The sequence below is a fragment of the Chlamydotis macqueenii genome, chromosome 4 (genome assembly GCF_036417535.1).
Source record: "Chlamydotis macqueenii isolate bChlMac1 chromosome 4, bChlMac1.mat, whole genome shotgun sequence".
In the NCBI taxonomy this organism is placed as follows: domain Eukaryota; kingdom Metazoa; phylum Chordata; class Aves; order Otidiformes; family Otididae; genus Chlamydotis; species Chlamydotis macqueenii.
Window position 1 is genome coordinate 59,068,876 of NC_141559.1, and position 15,815 is coordinate 59,084,690.

The 15,815-nt window shown below is 41.3% G+C and overlaps 1 protein-coding gene and 1 long non-coding RNA gene across 7 annotated transcripts in view; both read right to left on the reverse strand.

The window, feature by feature from the left end:
- N4BP2 (NEDD4 binding protein 2) overlaps positions 1–5,225 on the reverse strand; it is a 42,003-nt gene extending 36,778 nt beyond the window's left edge. For all 6 annotated transcript variants that reach the window (XM_086746354.1, XM_086746356.1, XM_086746355.1 and 3 more), the window contains exon 1: positions 5,136–5,225. The gene's annotated coding sequence lies outside the window, so the exon portion shown is untranslated. The remainder of the gene's footprint in view (positions 1–5,135) is intronic.
- A 7,928-nt stretch (positions 5,226–13,153) lies between these two features.
- LOC147601004 (uncharacterized) lies at positions 13,154–15,815 on the reverse strand. The gene is made up of 2 exons (XR_015258454.1): positions 15,647–15,815; positions 13,154–13,330 (listed from the first exon to the last, which is right to left on the reverse strand). It is a non-coding gene; the product is annotated as an uncharacterized LOC147601004 (long non-coding RNA).

Below are 15,815 nucleotides of genomic sequence, written 5' to 3' on the forward strand. Positions count from 1 at the left end.
GCTTCCCTCCTATGTTCTTCGGTAGCCTCTCATACAGCTCACAGCCCTGCTCAAGCCTGCTGAAGCAAGGGCTACCCATGCCCATGCTGAACTCAGCTTTGAGGGGAGATCTTCCAGGAGGCAGAGCTCTTGGGCTACCCGGGCTGTCCTAGTGCAGACTCCACACAGCGCGGCTCCTTTATTGGGACCCAGGCCCGGCTCCCAGAGCAATGTAACAGGCTGCAACAACGGAGACCAGACTTTGGTTATAATGGTGCTTCTGCAGTTTCACACCTGCCATCAATACTACTGCTTAAGATTATATTTCTGCTCCACAGAAAACAGCGAGTGAGAGAGAGAGAGGTATTTGGAAAGAGAAAAGAGAACTCTTGCCAGATGGAGCCGTGACGTGTCCGCACCATGCTTCCGAAAGTCAGGCTGAAGGGCAATGAAAAAAAGTAACACTTCTCTGGAGAATTACAGTTCCTCAGCACAACAGAATTTCCTTTCACATCGACTCCAGATGAACTTTTACACCTGTCTCTGAAAAGCCTTCACACAGACAGCAGTGTCTGGATCTTGTAATTCAAGACTTGGTGCCTCTTTAAGTTGCTGGAAATAGCTTGTAATCTTTTATAAATTTGAACTCTGGCAATATCTAGCTAAGAAGCTATGATATAGTCTGATGCATTTGAGGCTGAAAGAAGGAGGAAAATACAACATTATAAAGCTGAGCAAGACTCTCCTAGTGAGGTTAATTTTAATACTGTTGCATGCTGCTGTATCACCGTTTCCTGTTTCTTAAGAATTTAATTGTTTTGTTGTTTTTCTGTGACTGAGACCTGGCCAAAGGATGAGCACTCACTTTAACACTTGGAAAGCCAACAAAAGGGCGGCAGCAAGGGTCAGCACTGGTTCCATCAAGATGAGAAGACACTGTAAAAAAGGAGTATTACTGAAGATGACAGATGATGCTTATTATTCAGTAGGGCCTGTTGTGACAGGACTAGGGGTAACAGTTTCAAAACAGAAGGAGATAGATTTAGATTAGATATTAGGAAAAACACTTTCACAATGAGGGTGGTAGAACACTGTAACAGGTTGCCCAGAGAGGTGGTAGATGCCCCATCCCTGGAAACATTCAACGCCAGGTTGGATGAGGCTCTGAGCTACTTGATCTGGTTGGAGATGTCCCTGCTCCTTGCAGGGGGGCTGGACTAGATTACCTCTAAAGGTCCCTTCCAATCCAAACTATTCTATGATTCTGTTATTGTTATGGGCACACATATGCGGGTAACACTATGAAGGAAAGAAAAGCAGAACATTAAAAGAATACTTATTTAGAGTTTTCTGCACTGGCAGCAGGCAGGGCTGGCAATAAATGCAAATACTACTTCCTTCAAATCTTGGCTTGCTTTAGCTGTTGATGCAAATGAAGACAGGTTTATTTTCTTCTTACAGATGATGTTGCAACTCTAATATAGCTGGGAACAAAGGGAAGTATCTGTCAAAGACTCAGACTCCGGGATACGAATCTTCACACCCATGCAGACACGTAACAGGGCTTCTGCAATGTGACCAGGTCTTGGTTCTGGTGCTTCCATATATAAAAGCTTCTCAGCTCCACACTCTTCCCTTGTGTGCAATACACAGAACAACTCAAAGGCAACACTGTTTGGCCAACTTTCTGCAGCATAAGCAGATCTTCAAGTAGGAAGAGATTAGGACCTTCAAGTCCATGATGCATACAGTGCTGCACTCTGGTGACCCCCAGCTACCACTTCCCTTCTAACAGCTTCACACAGTTTTCAGTTTCGTGACTCCTAATGAAGGTTTGTTGCGCACTGGGACAAAGCTGAAGCACAGGAAGTTTTTTAACTTCAGCATGGGCTCAAATACAGAAAGAAAATGAAGATGCATTCAGGTTTGCAGAAAGGACTTGCAAGAACAGGAGACTGATGAGAAGATCATGACTGCCAGAGCATCAGAGCACAATGTGTGCTGGAACAGAAACCAGACTTTTTACCAAGGTGTTATCAGTGACCTCAGAACAGTAGCAGTCATATCAGGAAGCTGAGGAGTCAGGTTGGAAAGAGACATAAAACAGTTTGTGAACTTTGCTGGTGGTCCACATACAACAGCAACGTAAGAACCACTCCAGAATTTACCAAACAGGAACATAACTATGGTGACACATAATACACTTAGCCAACTCACACTGATTCAAGTTGCATCACACAATTACAAGTTAAAAAATAAAGCAAGAAAACAAATCACATAAAGAAAGCAAGATAGGTCTAAGAATGGCTTATTCATGTAGTCATCCTAAATATTTTCTGAGGAAAAAAAAAAAAACATGTATCAGGTCATAGGCTGGAAACTACATTACACAGTGCAATTATTTCTACTTCATACATTCAAGTGCACTTTCACTGCTGAAGTCCCTAGGCCAGCTGAACATAGCACACACAGAGCCATTCAAGAGACAAAAACTATTTTCAGCTTAATGTACACCACAGACAGATGACCTCATCCTGATATAGGTACCTCAGCAAAAAGCTTACAGCCTCCAAATGACTGTCATTATTTACTTGGTGGAGACTTAAACCTACCATTTGCCTTCAGGAAGTAGTTCACATGAGTTCACCTTGTATGACTGTAAAAAACATCAGCCAGGTTCATTTAAATTAAATGGTGGTTTGAGTTAACCGAAGCAATTTTTGAGATGGAACACACATCGGTTACATAAACCAACCCACTGGTAGATCAAAAAATGCAGTGGAGTGGTGAGAAGAAATAGCTGGAAAACTTAACCTCTTCCATAACCACAGCTGGATAGAGGAGAAATACTAAAGTATGGCCTTACTTAATTCCAAGAGGGAGATTAACGCCCTGCTGACATTTTTATGGTAGCAGAGCCTCTGTAAGAAAAACAAAGGCAGCAACTTCCTAAAACTTAAGGATTAATAATTCAGGAACTTTTACCAGAGATAAATTCAACTGCAGAAAAACTCTATTTAAAATAATAATTAAACTGATTATGTCAGCCATTTAGCACAGACTGCAGATCAGTACACAGGTAGGAGTGAAATAAAAGAGACCATGCAACATCGCAGAACTACAACCCCTCAAAGTCCCTGTTACAATATATGTATATGCTAATTCAAAACAACATAATTCTCTTCTGTAAAATGGACAAGGTCACAGGTTGCAATCCACCTACACCATAAAGTGAAACAGCTGTAAGTACAGCATGGATGTTTCCTAACACCATGACTAGGCTAACATGTTTGTCAGGTACTATTGCAGTTCCACATTTGCAACACTAAGAACCTTGCTTCTCTTTACATCAGTGCCTTCCCCAGCTGAAAAACATCAATATTAATATAATAAAGGAGGGTTCTTTTAAAAAAAAAAAAAAAAAAAAGAAAAGGTCAACAAACAAGACCCCCCCCCCCCCCAAAAAAAAAAAACCCAACAGGGCAATTCCACAATTCAAAACAAAACACAACAGGAGAAAGCCCATAATGAAGAAATTAAAGGATTTTTAAGATGTGCTTTGATGCTGTTAAATTTCCATCACAAGCTCTTCACGTAATCTACAGAAACACAAACTGTTGCAACTTGCTGCAAACACATGACACAAGCAAGTCCTGCCCTAGTAGTGGTGACTGTACCCGGATGAATCAGGGCTAAAATTCTCATATTTACAAACTTATACTATACTTAAATTTTTCTGCCCTTCTGTAATTTGCTTTAGGTTTGTATCTCAACCTTCAGCTCTCCGATTACATCCCAAGACATATTATCTGAAGCTTTTATTCCAGAGAAGGTGAACTGGATGAAGAGCAACCTGACTATTCCCCATTCTTTCACTTCACTTGAAATACCCAAAATACTTTTGGAGGTTTTTTGCTCAAGTTCTGTATGAATTATTCTCATCTTTTCACTGCAAGGTCCTTCTGAAAGCCTGGATATACATACTAAACTTTGTCAAGACGCTGTACAAAAACATGTTAAGTGTCTCTTAAGAGTCAAACTGTTCTTAGTCATTTAGAACAAGAGTTTAGAAAAGTAATAGTAAATATGGGGGTTTTTTTTTCCCTCTCTTTTGAAGCGAGGCTCCTACGAGGCCCCACTGACCTTACTGCACTTGATCAGCAAAACTGCAAACTGTTTCCAAAGCACGTGGAAATACCACGCTGGGAAGGACACAACTTAAATAACCACAGGACGAACACGTTTCAGCAGTCCTCCACTATGCAAGACGAACAACGCCTTAAAGCCCTAAAAGTCTTTTTATTTCATTTTGCACAGGGTGGATTTATCTTGCGGGACTTTACTCTTTGGGAGATGCTGTTAAAGTTCACGGGCACTCCACAGCCGTTTGCTCGGGACAAACGGGCCAAGTGTTTACACCGAGCCGCCAGCCCTGACCCGTCCTCCCGCGGCCAGTGCCGCCACATAGGCCGCAGCTGCCGGCCGGGCCGCGGCCCTCCCCGGGGCTGCCGAGGACAGGACTCGGTGTTTTTAAGAGAAAGGCCGGGCACCGCGGCCGCCGCTGAGCGCGCTTACTCGGTGACGGGGGAGGAAGAGCCCCCGGCAGTGCAGCGCAGGCAGCCGCGCCCTCACGCCGAGGAGCGCCGGCCACAACGGCGGGGAGCGGCGACTCAGCGGCAGCCGCAGGAAGGCAGGTCCCAGCGACAGCCTCAGCCAGGCGGCGGAGGGGCTCACCCGCCGCCAGCGACGCCGCTCCCTCGGCCCCAGCCCCTTCCCCGCGCGGGGGAGCCGCTAGCGGGGGCCCGCAACCCACGGCCCAGCTCCCCGCTGGCGGGCGGGCCTCGCCACGCAGCTCCCGCCCCGCTGCCTCCCCTCCCACCCGCGGGCAACTCCTCTCCAGTGACGCCTAGGAACGAGCCCCTCAGCGCCACCGGTCCCTCCACGATGCGGGAACGGCAGCAGAAACCCCCACACGCCTGCCGCGGGGGAGAGAAGGAAGCTGCCCTGAGCCGCCGCGGGGGGGGGGGGCCTCCACGCCTCCGAGATGGCGGAGGCCGCGGCGAGCAGCGTGGGCCCCGCGCCCTATCGGGAGCAGGGGGAGGACGAGGCTCCTCCCCGGTCCCGCCGCTTCGCGCCAAGACCCCGCTGCTCTTTACCTCCCGCCGCTCGGCTTCGCTCGCTTCCGCCGGCGTTGGCCGCAGGGGCTGGGGAGCTTCTCGGCAACGGCGGCTGGGGAGAGGGGGAGGCTCCGGCGAAGCGTGCGCCGCGGGGACGCAGTGCCGCTCTCCGTCGGGCCGGGGAAGAACAGCCCGGGAGGAGGCTCCGCGCCGCCCCCCTGCCCCTGCCTGCCCGCAGCGCCGCCCCGGCCGCCGCCTGCCCCGGCGCGCCTTGCTCGGCCGCACCCGCCGCCGCGCCCCGCGGGGCCGCCTGGGAGGCCGGGCTGGCAGGGGGCGGGGGCTCGGGTGCCCCGGGCGGGCGGTGAGGCATTGCCTCCGGCGTCCTCCTCCGCGAAGGGGTCATTTCCGAAGGAAAAGGAGAAGAAACTCTGGAGAGGGGGCGGGGGAGGGGGGGCGGCCTAGGGCAGCTCTCCTCCCCGTGAGGCGGCCCTCGCCGCCTTTCCCGGTGGGTAGTGATAAAACTGGCACGGCTTCGCCTGTTCGCTTTTGACAAGGGTAACGATGAGCTCTACCGGTACCGGGAAACCCCTGTGAAAAGACGAGACCTCGCCTGTAGAGGGCACATTGCTGGCCACAGAGCGTAGGTGAGTCCAGCAAAACATGGAAGGTGACAGAGGTCGAGAAGAGAATAGTTAAATCTATTAGCCAGGTAGTGACATTTCAAATTTGTGACAAAAAGGATGACTGTTTAACTTCTGGTGCCGCTGCCCTGTTTTACTAAGCAATTTCTAAGGTCGCAGCAGAAGAGAAGGCTCATGCAGTCCAGAATGATGCCGGGGATCTGGGGGCTGATGCTGGAGGAGAAGCGGTTTGTCAGGGACAGCCAAGAGATCAAGCGTTTTTTAAGGAAGCTGACGGGAGTCTGGTGGGATCTGCCATGAGGGGTTGCAGTGGAGGCTATGAGCTGCAACAGGAGAGCAGAGGAGCAGCTGCAGAGGAGAGGGCTGCATTATCTGCAAGAAGCAACATTTGATGGAGATGGACAGGGGAAGATTATGGAAAGATGAAAGGGAAGAAAGACACGCTTCTGACAGACATGATGATAAGCAGCTCCTAAATTAGAATTGCTGTGAAGCCATCGGGAAGGGAACAAGGCACCTGAACAAGAGTTTTGAATTTATCAGCACAAGAAAAGGGACAAAGCTCTTAAAATGAACAAAACGCAAACTCGGCACTTGAGGAGGTTCGACTGGGAAACTTTTCTGTAGTTTTATAGAAGTTTGTTGATCTGAGAAATTTCATGGTCAACAAACAGGTGTTAAAATATAATTGGAAAATTACTGATGAAATTTACCTATTACTGATTTCTAAGAATAGGGCTTAATTACATAGCCATAGGCATCCTTGTCAGCTCTGTCTCCCAGCCTGTCCGAGCAAGATAATAGGCAGGGTCTCCACTTCTTCCTGCTCGTTCATCTGATTCCCAGAAGAGGATGGGGGCCTTCCCGCGCCCCATTGTCTTGCGATACCTCCCGGCCGTCTGTATTCAACCGCCTCCCATCAGGACACAATGCCTCAGGAGGACGTTGGTTAGAGGTGTCCCACTGTGATCTTCCTAGAGAAGAGAAGCAAGGACAGTCCCGTGAAACGGGAGAGGCGTTTCCCCCGAGGGGAGCAAGGCTGTCTCCTAGCCCGAAGGTCCCTCACATTGTGATTCATCCCATTCAAGGACGAGGTGGCATCCCCGAGCCTCATTTGTTCTTCATTTTCCTTCAAAGGGGGAAAGAAGCAGCAGCCTTTAGCAGACTACTGAAGCGCCGCTTATATAGCACCTATCTTACATGCTTGGCAAGAAAGACCAAGAAGTCACAGCCAGCCGTGTCACTGATATTCCCACTGCTGCTTCCCTCTGGGGGCTGGAGACTCCCTCTGCCACCAGGACCGACCTGTTTGCATTAGGGATGTAACTTCAGTTTTTAATGCCAGCAAAGAATAAACAAGTGCAAAAATAATAGCTAGTTTTAAGGTGAACTAATTATGCATGGGTAGCTCACTATAGTTGTCTTGTGAAAACCGCAGAAGGGGTGCTCGGAGTAATTTCTCTAGATCTTGTGGAGATCACAGTCCCAAAGTCCTACCTATTTGGTAGTACAGCACCTGAAAAGCAAATAGTTCTTATACGTAGGATTGTATATATTTCACAATAAAAGTAATGTTAGAAATTTTGAAATTAGTATTCAAAGCATTTAATGGTTTAGGAATTAAATTGATTTAGGCATTGCTAATTTGCCTGTCACTTTGCTGTTTCAGTGCTTATCTTGCAGTTATATGGTGTGCAATATTTAAATAAACAAGGACAAACGTTTGCATTTCTAATACAATACGTAAAGCATATACATACTCATCCACAGGATGTGCTGTTGAGTTTAAAAAAAAAAAGCTGTCTCTTGTCATGACTCACAAAAGGAAAATAATTATTCAATACACTGATATTGTATGCGTCCCAAGACCCGGAGGAAAAGCCTTGATCAGAATTTGTGTACGCACATGGTGTCAAGTGATGGTTTCATGCATGTACCAGGAACTCTTTCCTTACTTCATGTGTTCAGTGTCTGGACGAGTATCAGAAACAAAATCATTTTTCTTTAAGGGTGTGATGCTGGCAATGTGTTAATCATACATTTGGAAAAATAGGTCATGTAAATTCCAGTCTAATGACTGTGTCTTTATATTTTTAAGGTTGCCAAAAAAAGAGGAAGAGAGGTTTTCAATACGCTCGAGTCTGATAGCCTCCGTTGAACTGCATTGCTAGTGGGGTGTTGCTGCTGGCACTTGATGCATGAACTATGTTGTTCATTGCCAGTTGTACATAGTACAGTATTTGACACCATGAAAATGCCAGGCAAATTTGGGTACTGGCAGACTTCTTGCTACCACAGTTAGCACTTCAAGTAGGAGGGATTTGGGAATTTTTATAATTATAATCACTGTAATAGAGGTTAATTTAAGTATATGTGCCCTTTTTTTTCTTGAGTTTTCACACAACTTTTTCAAACATAACACAATGATCACCTATTACCTGGTATTGTTTTGGTTTTTTTTTTTTCATTCCTTTGTCTCTCCTTATGTCTACAGTTGGCTTTTTTTTTTACTTGGAGTGCCTTAACATACAGCATGTAATCTGTGCTGTTTGGCTCAAGTGTTTAGTCTGGTCTTCACTAAATGCTCTAACAACAGATTTTCCATTTCAGTTTCTACAGTGCTGCCTTCTCAAATTAAAAATACTTCACTGTGTTCCTGCTTATGTTATAACTCACATTAAAAGAGTAGTATTACCAGAGTTGAGCCATAAAAACAAGGAAATGTCAGTCCCTTTTAATGTTTCTAATGATATACAGCCTAAGTCTACTCAGCAAATTGTGATTTCCTTTCTTCTACGTTCAAATTGTCTTTGAGGGTCTATAGTTTAAAAAATTTAATTTTGCTTTGCAAGAACAATTTGCAGGTAAATTTTTGGTTTGAAGAACATTCCGGTGTGGCAAGAAATACATGTTTAATTTTATCAGTTTTAAAGACTTATTTTTACTTATACCATGTTGAATATACAGTAATAAAAACTGTAGGAAAATGCCTGAGAAATTAGGGTGCATTAAAAATTCATATCTGCCTGCAGTAAATCTGAAATAAGTTATATTTCCAGGAACTTAAGGTATAGTTTTTATAATTAGCCAGAATTTTACTTTGGACCATTAATATATGCAATCAAAGCTCTGAATTATTGTGGGTTTTTCCATTCTTCAAAAAGCAGAGATTAAGAGAGCCCTCATGTAGTTCCTGCAGAAAACATTTTCATAAAAGTTGATTCAGTCCCTCCATGCTATAACCCCTCCTCTTCCTAAGCAGCCTTCCACAATCTGTTGCCAGCTTTAGGTTTCATTTACCATTGGGGGAAATAAGAAGTGTTAGCTTTTCCCTTTTTTTTTTTTTTCCTAATGGATTTACCTTAATGTCGATTTAAGATGTTTAACTTGGCTTCTTGGAATGTCTGTGTCTCCAGTTAATATTACTTTGTCCATGATCTCGGAGTTTGTGTTCCTACAAAAGATAACTCTTCCATCAGCCAGAATTTGATTTCCAAAGCAGAAATTTAATTCCTTAAGTAAAAAAAAAAAGGGGAGGGAGGGGAGGGAAGGAAGGATAGAAGCCTTATAAAACCAAATTGTTGGAGAATAAGTCACATAACTGTCTCTTCTCCTCCACCTCTCTCCAGATTTAAGTCAAATGCATAGTGAATTGTGGTGGTTTATCTCCGTAAAGGAACTCCACATCTGGCTTCTATACTTGAAGTATATTGATCTTCTGTTCCATGTAGCTATCGATTCTGTAGTTAACTGTAGAAACTGTCAGGCTGGTATCACTGCAGTAATGTTAGTTAATTCACATGTACATTTTTCATTCCAAATAGTACATTTTTACTACACCTATATTTAAAAAAAATGCTTTAATTCCCATTATACGGGGTTCTAGTTCAGCATTACTTTAAATGGGGAAAAAATAGTATTTAGAAACAGCAAAAATCTAGATCATGGGGCAATTTTATCCCACTGAAGACAATAGCAAAAATTCTACTGGTTTCAATAGGAACACATTTTTAGGTGAGCAGGTCACATTAATTCCAGCATTGCCACTAATGAACTGACAAGTTACTAACAAATCGGTACTTTGATTCACCTACTCATCAGTAAACTATCAAAGGAGTTTATAAGGTTACTGTGGAAAATTAATAGTTGTAAATTTTAAAATTCTTGTTTAAAGGCATTCCAAAGCAGTGTATTACTAGTCACCATTTAATGGACTTGTACTTCAATGATACGCTCCAGATATATTGCAGAACAGAAATAAAATTTGCTTTTGTACCTGATATACTGAACATTGCCAAAATATATGAGTTACAAAGATGCTTGGGTTTTTGAAAAGGAGATGCAGAGACATGATGACAACAAATGCTGTAATCCAAGAAGTAAAAAATTATACTTAATTGTATCTTCTCTGCAGGCAAAGAATGAGGTCATGCTTATATAGCTGACAGAAGCCTCACTGCTACAAGGACCTTCTGAATTTGGAATAAGCTCACACTTCAGTTTTCATTCGTGGTGAATCTAATTCCTGTATTGGATGCTCTCTGCTATGCTGTTTTTATCAATTTGGTATGTAAAATTTCATAGATATTAAAAATCCATCCCGATCTGTTTAAACTGCAGAAAGGAAAAAAAAAAAAAAGATGCTTAATACGCCCCCTTGGCACATGATAAAAAGTAATAAGCTGACTTTCATTGTAACTGTCATGTTCTTATCTGTTGAATAGCACTGCCTGTATTTTTAAAAACTACATTGATCCTCTATTGAACAGAAAAAAATATAATAATGTTTGACATTTCTATAACTTTAACATTCCCAAAAATGTCATGTTAAAAAAAAAAAAAAACAACACACCATGGGAGACCCACTTTATACATCAGTTACCTGAGACCACCTCTCAGACAAAATGCAACAGCTGTTTAACGACACCACACAATAATACCGCAGAGCAGGTTAACAGACATCAATATACTGTCCAGCTGAAACTGTAGGAACTCTGTGAGCAGGGTGCTGTTATCTGTACTGGAATTTAACCAGGATGTGGAAGTTTGTGTACTGGGGTTTTTTTTAACAAAACAATGGCTGTGTGCTGATCAGAAAGAGGATGTTTCTAGGGAACAGTATCATTAACGGCCTCCATTCATTGGTAAAGCCAGAGCTGTAAGAACAAAACTGCCTCAGGGGAGAAAATCTCCAGCTTTCCAATCTGCAAGGTAGCTGCCTTCAGGCAATTGTTGTTAAGAGGACAGCCACAGCTGCAGAAGAAATTGCACTGATTCTGAACTGGGCTAAAATTTTCTAGGTTAAGACAGAACTAACATAATTCATGAATTTGCAGTGAGACTTCAGCATTTTATTTTCTTGGGCAGCTGAGCGTCTGCTAGGATACCTTTTCCGGAGTCAAGTCTCTAACGTAAGTGATAGCTACTGAATCCAATCATCCTATGTTGGACTTTGTTTTCACCGAGGAAGAAATGGGTCAGAGGCAGAAAGGGAAAGTTTGTTTCTTTTAGATGAAACAATAGAATATTACATATATTAGAGGGTTAAAATAATCTTACGTTCCTACTTATTTACCTTCACTGCAATAACATGTAAAAACTATAAACTACCTTGCTCGTGTTAGGATTTTATCACATTAAGGTATTAGGTATCACCTAAAGTAAGTGTTTTTCTTAGAGAAAAAAAACAGATGCATTTCCTCAAATATATTAATGTCCAAGTTTACTTAATGTGACCAAGTCATGCCGAGATGCAGAATTAAACACTTGAAAACAAACTGTTTATTGAAAAAGTAAATTTGACATTATAAAGAAAAGCAAAAAAAAAGTTACTGTTTTCTTTTGACTGTGTAATATTATTTCAACTAAAATGTTGGCTTCTTCTAGTTTATATAGTTTCGTATTTTATTGTGTTTGTGATGTTAAAGGTTATCGGTCCATTTAACCTTATTAAAATATTGGGGGAAAAATCATTAAAACTTTTCAGTGATTCTAAATAAAACCCAGTATTTTTATTCTATTGGAACTTTTGAGATGTCTATTGTTTGCTCCAATTCAGAAATTTTTGAATGGTAAAACATTGGACCTTGCTGCAGAATTGAATTTCTAAGTAGATCTAATGTTAAGAGCCTGAATTTCAGGCAAGTTTCAATCATCTATTAATGTCACTTGAATTAACGAATGCTTTTACCTGTCAAGACAGACTCTACTCCATTGTCTGTACAATTAATTTACCAGAAGTTAATTGCTTGCCAATCGTAAATGATTTACAAAGCTTTTACCTCACAGTGACTGACCTTCAATTAATAGAAGATTTTAAAAATATAAAAATCGATTTTTTTTTTGTCCCAAAGAGTTTAACAGAGGCCTTATTTCCAAGTACAGATCCTATCCAGACATATTTTACAAATTTTGCATATTTTACAAAATTTTCTGATATGACAACTCAATGGCTTCAAAATTCTACGATATGTAAGTATCTTGCAGGTATCCTTCTTACGTCCATCTTCCTCACTCACTCACCATTTGTTACACAAAAAGTGGGTAGCTACAGCAACCCTTGCGCTTAACCTCTGTTGTAAACATCTGCAAGTTACCCCAACTGCTTATAAAGTAAATTAGAGAACTTGTTATGGTCTAAACCCACTAGTACTCATTTATGAATTAGATTTCACTAACTAGTTTCTGAACCTGAATAACTTGTATCCTGCATGTCTTGTGCCCAAAGAAGCAGCTGAGGAGATGGGGAAAGGGAGCAGGGAGTGATGTGCATTTAAAAACAGTTCTATAGCCTACTTTTTTTTTCTTTTTTAGGAAATCCTTTGTTCAGTGTGTGATTCTTTGTAACTGTCACATGATAGAACCTAAGTAAATTGTGACCTTCTTTTTTTTTTTTTTGTCCCTTTAAAAATCCACTTCTACTTTTTAACGTTTCACACCCTCTGTCACTGGAAATAGGGCCACATTCTTTCCCAGTGAATAACACCAGCAACAAAAGAAACTCAAATTTAGAAAGTGTCAGGCAGCTAAGGACCACCTTAGGGTTTCAGAGACATAAAACAACAGTCGCTCCTTACAACAGGACAGTCTACAGTTTCTGATTTATTTCAGGACTAGGTAAAAATTAGTTAGCTCGGACCTCCCAAATTCATGTCAGTTCCAAGTCCAGAGTAACGAGAGAGTCAGATCTTCAGACAAGCTCCACTCCACCCTGCCCTAGCTCATGATATTCAGATTGGTATCTGTAACCAGAGTTAGCTCGCACACACAATTCAAGATGAAGGAGAGGTGGTGTAATTTGGATCTGGGCCCATCTATAATAGACAACTTATTTTAAAAAAAACCAAACAAAACTGTTGACACAACCAGCATGAAAATGTGTTTAAGCTTTCTTCAAATAGATGAGCAAACACTGAACTCTTTCAATTACTTTATTCCTCTGTTTACATTCCCCAAAACCTAGAAGAAAGAATACACTAACTTAAAAGAATGCTGAAATGTGAGTAGTTCATATTTTCTATGTAGTTCTTCAGTTTCTAAGCTATGATTTCTTCTTCTCTGCAGGGGTGATGGTTAGGAGAGAACAATGCATACCTCAAAAACAAGTAAAATTTTATCTTTACATCAGTGTTTGTTATGAACTTGCCTATTTTCCACATACAAAAAAATAAACTATATATACTACACAATACTGAAGCACAGAAAGTGAAAAGGGTTAAATACTCAACCGAAGAACAAATTGCCAATTTTCCCCTCATCCATACACATGTTGTTAATTATTTTCTTCAGCAGCATTATGCAGTTTGTGACTCTGATGACTCCTAAAGGCAAGTGTTTTGGGACTCTTATAATTGTTGCTGGTTAATATATCTACTTTTCAAATTCAGCAGTGATCAAAGGCACATACAAGTAAATCCCTATCTGGACTACATTTAAACCTTTTATTAGGATTGAAATAGAAAACAAACAACACTTCCATAATTTAAGCTTGTTTCATTTACCTGTCAACACTCCACACTGTCAGGTCCACCCCTTTGTGGATGGCACGTTGTGTCACTCCCAAGTGCAACTGCAGCCACTGTCATATATATGTTCTTCCACGGGCTCAGCAAGAAGACGTTTACTAACCATGGCAGCATCCAAACAGCAGGCAGGACATAGGCATGCAGAAACAAAAGCCCCTGATATATTTTCATGTACCTCTCCAGTTGACCTGGAACTTCCCTTCATATGTAAACAGGGGGCAAAAGAAATCCACACCAATCTCCTTTTTAACTTGGAGTTTTAATAGTATCTCTCTGTTTTAAAAAATCTTCTTGCAAGTTTGTTCAGCTAGTTTTAGAAAATATTATTTTTGTAGCTTCCAAATATGCAAAGCCAAAATTGAATTTGAAGGGAGCCTTTATTTTAAGTAAATATGAACTGTAGTTGTAACTAGTATTAAGATATGTAATAGATCATTCAATCATATTGTTCTCAGAATTTGGCTTCTCCAGTTCAGCTTGAATTTGGCAAAATTGTACTTACTCATCACAAATGATGATATTTAAAATATACTTGCAATTCACTCAGGGCTATTTATTTAACTTTCTATCTCTAAATTTTTTGTTTGCTCATGTGAAACTCCTAATGCTCGGCCAGTTGCAGATTCTCTACCACATCTTTGCTCCTTCCCATTTCCCCTGCTCATTCATACCTTTTATTGTGTTCCCATTTCTCATGTCCAGCAATGGGCCAAACTTTTTGGAAAGGAACATAAACACCAAAATAAGGGTTTGGTAGGACATACTAAATATGCTTAAATTCAGGAAACTAGAAACCCCTTGGGATTTTTAATTCATAGATTATGTCAGTATTTGTGTACTTCCTTTCTTATTTGCTATATGAAGCTGCTTCCTTAGGGTGTTTAATGACCTACTGAAAATTTTTCTCCCCTAGAAGTAATATTATTCTGTTCTCTCTTACAATTTTCAGAATCTGATAAGACTTTTCAAACATTTTTTTTTTCCATTTAAATCTTTTTTTTTTTTTTTTTACTGTGGAGGTGTATTTTTTACTTGGAAGAAAGGATACAAGCCTAACAGAGTGCATCCAGGCAGTGTCAAACTAAATGATACTGAAAGTGGATGAAAAAAAAAATGGTTCGCTCATGTTTTCTTCTCTATGTGCTGGATTAGAGGTGGCTGCTGAGCAGATCTTGAAGGAAGTTTAAAAAATATTGACTAAATACAGATCAGTGGCATTCCATAGGCAAAAACTGAGTACATCTAAAGTAGTGACTTAAATATTCACATGCTGGCTAAAAGTCTTTGTCTGCTTTTTTAATGGTCTCAGATTTATCTGAGAAGTTTACAATTTTAGCTTGTGGATCCCTGAAAATATAAATGATTAGTTATAAGTATGCACTGTCTGGAAGATAAAAAGAACAGTACAGAGATATACTTAAAGCAAGTGTTTATGTGCTTGATACAGTGTAGTTACAGTATATTACACAGAGTACACATGAGCTGCCTTGCCAAATTCAGATAGGATATAAATAGTGGTATTAGATGTTGGTGAGATTGTAAGGGGATATAATATCACTCTACTTCACAAGCAGTAATCTCTCTGCTGGCATTTAATATCATCACCTTCAGCGATCACTCTACCACCAGGGGCTTTTTTTTATATTCCATCACGGAGAATTTTTTGTTAGAAATCTGACTATTGCGAACACAGCTTTTGTATTACTAAGCATTCGTATTCGTCAAGACTACACTTTTCTCATTTCTGTATTTGCTTTTGCCTTGTCTAGCCTACTTCTGGCTTTGTCTACTCAATACTTGATAATCTGTCCTCTCTTTAGACACCAGTTCTTTTTGCACTTTGTTAAATACCCATTCAAGCACTGGCTCAAATAACCTTAGTTACCTTCTCTGCTGACACATATTCTGAATTTAAGTAAATCTTCTTCCACTGATACTCAGTATTCCCTGCTGCTTGACGACTATGTTGTCAGTGTGCTCCTCTGTCATGCTGGCTGATGCCCTGCGTGATCCAGTGCGTTTACTGAAGTAGAATCATAAGGATGAAGTGACTG